This window comes from Priapulus caudatus, unplaced genomic scaffold, assembly GCF_000485595.1.
Source record: "Priapulus caudatus unplaced genomic scaffold, Priapulus_caudatus-5.0.1 Scaffold982, whole genome shotgun sequence".
Lineage (NCBI taxonomy): Eukaryota > Metazoa > Priapulida > Priapulimorpha > Priapulimorphida > Priapulidae > Priapulus > Priapulus caudatus.
The window spans coordinates 91,607-99,106 of NW_014578043.1; positions in this window are offsets into that span (position 1 = coordinate 91,607).

A 7,500-nucleotide genomic window follows, 5' to 3' on the forward strand; every position below is an offset into this window, starting at 1 on the left:
AGTCGAGGACTGCGCCAGAGATTTTATATGGATTATACTTTGCGGTAGGCGGCTGAACGCGGTGCCGCGCTGCCGACGCGCCGCTTGTGTGGAGATGACGTCTATATTTTTTGTTGTGTCATAACACAACGCAGCGTAGCTATATATAGACACAGTGGCTCTGCGAACGCGTGGGTTTATTTGGGTTTTTTTGTTAGGGATGGGTATGGTGAATATCGTGTTCGTGCCATGCAGTGATATTGAATGTACTATAAGGTCGAATCTAAATTGATATTAACAAGGTTCTTATTTTAGATATCTGATCTGATCACAGTATCACACTGCACTTTACCACTGGGGGTTTTTAATTTATTTTAACTTTCACTGTGAAATATGGATGTTTTACGATAATATAGAACGTCTATCGCCGACTATTATTTGCAACTATTCGCTATCGCTTATAACACTGCGAGAAAAACACTTTTTAATCCACTATTCGTAGTAAATCTGTGCGTCACACTGCAGCAAGCTGACGTGAGCAGAATGTTCTATATCGACATTCCTAGCTGTTTCAATATGCTTTGTGTGCAGTAATCAGCAGAGAAAAAGCATTGTTTGGAATGGAACTGCTTTATGGCCAACTGCTGCTTACGAATCAGCCATGCTACGCGTTTTTTGCTGACCCTGGCACCCTGGCGCATCTGTCGTTACAAACATTACAACATTGCCAGATGTTGGTAATTAACATGAACACAGTATATGCTCACATTCCTCTCCTTTTTAAAACATGAGAGGATGGTGTTTTGGTAAACTGACCGAAAAGTACTAAAATAGCCTAATACTGTGTAATATGAAAAACACATATTGACAAAATCATACAGCAATATGGCCCAATCAAGTATGGAGTGACGTATTCTGGACTAACAATGGCAATAGTCAATCAAATGCGGCTATGTAAAACAAACTAAGAAAATAAGAATTGATTTCGCTCCAGCTTTGCGCTCTACAACGTTGAGGAACATTACTTTGTTTCACATCAACAATACATGATCTATGTGCAAATACCACATTCAACAAACTACCAGGTCGGTAAAGAGAAGCCTCACATGAGTTTAACTACTCAAAACAACTACATCATTTGCATTAGCCCTATGTAAAATAACCTCAACAACCATGCAAATCTTGAAGATTGCACACCTCACAAAACAAAATGTGCTTCCTTAACACAAATACACATATATGTCAAAAACAATGATCAGACTATCCGTACTTTCAAATCATTGGAATCCTAGTTCTGTAGCTATCTCTACAACCGACAAATATTCCAATCGGTAATCCTTTAATCTTACTTTTTACCAAAAAACATCCGCAAGCAAATATGAAAAACTTCCCTTTTCATGTACGTATCTGTTTTCGCATTTCTTATTTTGTTAATACATACAAATCTTTCATCTTGTCTGGGAGATGTCGGTGTCTTCCTGAACGTCTCAATGAGTTCGCACATATCAGGTTGCGGTTTATCCCCTACATCTTCATGCGACACAGTTCTTGACCTTGTTGGTGATAATCATCAAAGTATTATTGTGAAGTGGCTGTCTCCAAACCCGGCTTGTCTGCCGGTCGCCGGAGTGTACCTTGAGCGTCCGTAGTCGGTTGCCTTCCCTCAGGTCTGGGGCACTGGAGATCTCTCTGAGTCAGGAGATTCTTACCTTGCTCTTGAGATGTTCTCTGATTGAGTACTGCTACACGGGCGCCATCAACATCCACTTCAAAGGACCTCTCATCCAAACGGACGAAGTACCCCTGTCCTTTTTTCGCAGATCGATCCTCTCCTGTCGAAACGGCTTCATCCCTGACAACGTCGCCTTTGAACAAGTTCAGCAGCTCGGCTCGCATGCTATCGAGTATTTGGCCTGACGCTTTTGTTAAGCCCTCGAGTTGCTTGCATCTCGTGCTTAGTCTCGTGACTCCTCGCGCTTCAGAAGTGAGGCCGTAGTTGCGGACTCCTTGTCTTTAGTACGCCTCCGAAGGAATCTCTGTGAAGCGGCTGGCAGTCGACCCCTTGCGTAGGAGCTGCTTCCTCAAAAAATTCAAGCAACGCGAGAGCAGATCTTCACCAGACCTCCGACATTTCTTCATGACTTTCTCGCTGATTTTGACTGCCGACTCACATTGCCCATTCGCTTTGGCCTGTTATAGGGCGAGATGGTTTGGTGTTTAATATTCAACCTCTTTTGGAGCTTGCCAAAAACTCTCTGAGCGAGCAAACGGGAGCCGTCCATATCGCTTACCATCTCATTTCCGGGCATTCCATACCTAGCGAAATGTTGGTTCAGCTTGTTGATCACACTCTTCGCAGTCGACTTATACAATCGATCAACTTCCAGAAGTTAGATTCTATAGCAAAACGTGTCACTAAGTACTCTTCACCCTTCAAAAACATAAGATCAACTCCGATCTTCTCCATGGCCGCGTTGGGTACCTCATGTGGACATCAGAGGCAGCTGAGGTTGGGCATCTTTGAGGTACTCCATGCATGTTGCGGCATGTCTGAATCCATTCAGTTATTTCTTGGGCATCTGCCGGCAATAAGACATATTCCCGTGCTCGTCGTTGGGGTATGAGAGTCGCTTCCAAACTCACACTATGGCCTATATGCATCAGTCTTGACATTTCTCTTTTCTCATTGCCTTTGGGAACCACAAGTCGCTCTCCTCTGAAAATTTAAGCCATTCCAACTACAGTGAGCCTCATCTCTCAAGATTGAAATTGGTATTTTACGTGTGGTGACAGCTGCTGCCTTACACTCAGGCCATTCCAGTGCATGATAGTACTTTCTCAATCTTGTAAGCCCTCATCCTCACACGTGTGCTTTTCTCATCTGATTAATGTCTTCTTCTGCCAGAGACAGATGACTTACTGATTTACCAGCTCGATGTCTTCCTGGCCGTCATGCGGACTTCAGCGAAGCGACCGACTTAGGGGATCTGCCAGTGTTCTCTTTCCTTGATGTACTGGACATCAACATCATATGCTAGTGCTCGTAGCAATAAACCCTGGAGCCGTTTTTGGTGCTCTTATCCAGCGGCTTTCTTGTGATGCTGGGAGGAGGCCATGTGGTCTGAGGAAGACTGTTACCTTGCGACCGAAGTGTTGAACTGATTCCACCTTTCAAGGGCGCCTACACTATGGCTAGCACGCTTTTTCTATGACAGAGTAGCGAGTTCTGCGTCTCGCAATGCCTACGGGGCATACGCTACCGGCTTGCCATCTTGAGTCATAACAGCGACCCAGTCCCCTTGCACTAGCATCAGTGTGAATTACCAAGGGGCTTTGTCTTTGGTCGTAGTACATCAATATTTGGCCCTTCAGCTCATAAGCTGCTTCAGCTCCTGGCATGCCATTATCATGGTTGGCCATCCAAGTCCATCAGGCATTCTTACGGGAGATTCGTTCAACGGCTTGCATCACATCTGCCAATCTTGAAGAAACCGGGATAGCTAATTTGACCATTCCTCGAGTCGATCAAATAATTATTCCTTGATCTTTGTTTCTGTGGTGGCACTCCATACGAAGTATGAGCCTCAGTTTTCGATGCCGATCTTACTTCAACCCATTGCGTGAGATGACATGACCCAGAAATGGATCTCGGCTAGTCGGAACTGACACTTGGGTCCTCTAACGCGAATACGCCGGCGGGCTTCTCAGTCCGCCGATGCCAGTTTTGAGTACGACTCATCTCCCGAACCTTCGAAGTAGGCTGCAAAGACGACTATCATGCTCCTTCACATAAAAGCGCCCCAGACGATGATGTCATCTGCAACACACCGTACGCCATCCAAGCCATCAAAGCGCTTGAGGCAGACGCCTCTGCCGAACACCTCACTGCTAATATTCAGGCCAAATGGTGAGCCTCTTGTATCTATATCTTCCCCATGCGTAGCCAAATGTCGTTAGCAAGGCTTGACTCTTCAATCTAGAACGACAGTGAAGGTACCCATCCTTTCAAATCCAGATGGAAAAAAACCTTGTGCCTGTGACAGCTGCGGTAGAATGTCATCTAGCCACTGGCCTCAATGGCAGTAGTTGCTTCTCTCATAAGCATTTGATCTCAAGGTCGAGCGATCTAGACAGGAGACGCCACCTTCCCAGACTTTCTTCTGGACTATGGCCATTTGGTTTACCCAAATCGGTGGTTCTGTCCTTCTGGATAATCCCTCGGCTCACCAACTCATCAGTTCCGTTTTCACTTTGTTCCTAAGCTTGCTTCCGGAACTTACCCTAGCTGCGTCTTACTGTTGTCTTGCCATCCTCTGTCAGCGCAAATGGATCTTCTTTCCCTTGCAAAAACTGCCAACCTTTGAGGCCAATTCAAACAGCCTCAGGATATTCATCCATCACATCTTGAGGAGTGCCACTAAGTTCACGGCCTCTCAAAGCTTCTCATAGTGGACAGTGAGAAGACTTCATCTGTTCTGCTGATGCCCACTCAGAAGCAGGTGTCATCCATCTTCTCTTGACTACAATTGCAATGTACCTTTGTATTTCTTGCAGTCTGGCATTTTCACTCTTGATTTGGCTCGCCCTAGAGCTGTAGGGTTGCCAGCCATTATACATTCTTCAAGATTAATTCTCTCTCTGACAATATCCGCCATCAGAAACCATTCCTCTGCGGGACCACATTTCACGCTGGCTCAGAGTTCTATTGAAAAATCTCTTTTCTTGCTCCCCACTCTCAGCGCGACTAAAGTCCTTCTTGCGCGCTTTGTACCTGTGGCAATATACTTCAATGCCCACTTGATGGACTTCTGTATCTGCATGAAGATTGAACTGGAATTGTATCTCACATTACGTTATGTAGTTACCCGGCTGGTAACTCTTTTTTGCCTACAGCAAACGCGTAAGATGCCGTTTTCTGTTGGCATTTATTGCACTCTTTTCTCGATGCCTGGAGCACTCTTCCTTCTTAGCGTTGTTGTGTCCTGCTTACAGAACTTGCAGCTTCAAATTGTCTCATCTTAGGCGGATCTCGCGATTTCTTGCAGTCTTTTTATCTGTGTACGCTTTTTCTTAAACCTTTCTACCTTATGTATCACCGCCGTTCGTTCTCCAAGGTCATCTGCCAATGAGTACGAGCCTTGCTCAAAGACTTGCAGATATCTACTGCATCTGGGAGCTTCACAGTCCCTCTCTGGCAAAAGCCTTTTTGCTTGTTGGCAGAATCAGAAATGCCAAGTATGTATAACGGTGCACGAATCAGACATCTTGAAGAACATGTACAAAAATTACAGTTCGCCAGCTCTCTTTCAAGTCTGCTACATAAGCCTCCAATGCTGTTCTCTTGGCGACTGATCCCGCTTATTAAAACATGAAGGCGCTCGAGCGTTCTCATGGTCTGACCCACAATCAGATTCTGACAATTTTTAATGATAATCTCTATATCATCCGGTCTTCGCCCTGTGCATACGTTAGGCTGTTGAACACCTTTAACCCTTCCGATCCTAACGTATGCAACAAAACTGCCTTCTGGTATTCCTTCGGCTTCTTAGACAATTCAGTGATGATAGCGTAGTTGCCAAACATTTGCTTAAAACATCTTCACTCATCAACGCTATCCTCCTTTACTTCTAAGAGGAGGTGGTGAGTAACATAAACGTTATTGGTGGTGCCTGTGCCATGTTGCTTCACACCGAATGCTCAAGAACTACAGTAATAGTAATGCATATACTGTTAACAGTCATGAAACAAACCTTTTGCACAACGACATGTCACAACGACGACAACGTCAAACGACACCGTGACTACGTCAACACTCAAACGTACTGTCACAACCCTTAATGCATAACACACATTAATAGAGGGATATCATGCGCTGCTTATTACTGTGGACATTGTTCATGTACATGTATGACAACAATTATCAGGCACATATCGTGACACATTGTGCACACAGCTGCGAATAATATACACACCGAAGCCTACACGGTATGCTTGTTTTACAAATATCTCTGCCAAACCATGCATTGGTAAATATACGTGGAAACGAATGTGCACTAACAAATTATCAGCAGCTAACTATAGGCTAGCATAGGCAACTATACGTCCAGTTCCTTTCAAACTATTTATGTCTCGCCGGTCACAAGTCAATTAAACCGTTCATTCAGTAGGCCCTAGGAGAAGTCACTTGCTCTCAGCACCAGGCTCTCTCCACAAGGTAGACGATGAACGATCAACAGGTACACAGTCCAACCGTTCATTAGCACTGTAGCAGATGCAGTCACTTGCACTCCGCGTCTCTGTACCTGCTCGGCGGCGAGTCTCAATCATGCCAACTCTACACCCGGCGTCCGCGAGTGAGAGTGATGTCTTGAGAGAGAGTCTATCCACTCTTCGCACGCCAGTCTTGGTCAGCGGATGCCCAAACCAACATTGGTATTTGACTCCTGCTTCGCAATACTGCACGGCGCCTGCTTGCTGCTGCTGTATTTACCGCCAGCTGATCCGGGAGAACAAAGGAATTCTGGCGGGCTGCACTCCAGCGCATTTCTCTTCACTTTACCCATGTCTCTCCAGCATGAATCCTTCCATGATCTGGGTAAAATTGGTCTTTAATCACTTACACCGCTGCCACCATGTTTCAATATGCGTTGTGTGAGTAATCAAGAGAGAAAGCCATAGATGAATGGAACTGCTTTATTGGCAACTGCTGTTACGGATCAGCCCATGCTACCGGTTTTGTGACCTGGCCACCCTGGCGCCCATCTGTCGTTACAACATTTACAACATTGAGATGTTGGTATTACATGAACACAGTATTGTCACACTAGCCACTTCGCGATTATATATATATATAAATATATATATTCAAACATATAGGAGTGAAGTAGTTGGCGCAATATGTACCCATGTAAGCTGTAAAATGTCGAATTAATTGATAGAAGCGTCTATTCAGTAGTATAAATAATAGGCCTACTGATATTAAATAAGAATATCTAAAAGATATTAAAAACTTTTAATCACTATTCGTAGTGATGTACGTCACACTGAGCAAGCTGACGTGAGCAGAATGTCTATATCGACATTCCTAGACACTTGGATTATATATATATATTCAAACATATAGGAGTGAAGTGGTTGGTGTAATATGTACCCATGTACGCGGTAAAATGTCGAATTAATTGATAGAAGCTTCTATCCAGAGGTAGTATAAATAATAGGCCTACTGATATTAAATAAGAATATCTCAAAGTTACTAGTATAGGAGAGTTATGTCCGATTTCGATAGCACGGTATTTGCGGATGAGTTACGAACTAACGTTGCTGGGGATAGATTTTGATGCTTTAGATTCTCTCTGTAAACTTACAACCGTGCTTGATTACTGGTTACAACACTTACAACTTGTCACTAGTAATCAAGCAGCTATATGAAGGCCCTATCACGAAGAAAATGAAAATTTGCTTCAACTTGAAAAAACACCCGACACAACGGCGATCTTTTTATTCAGTTATACCGACATGACA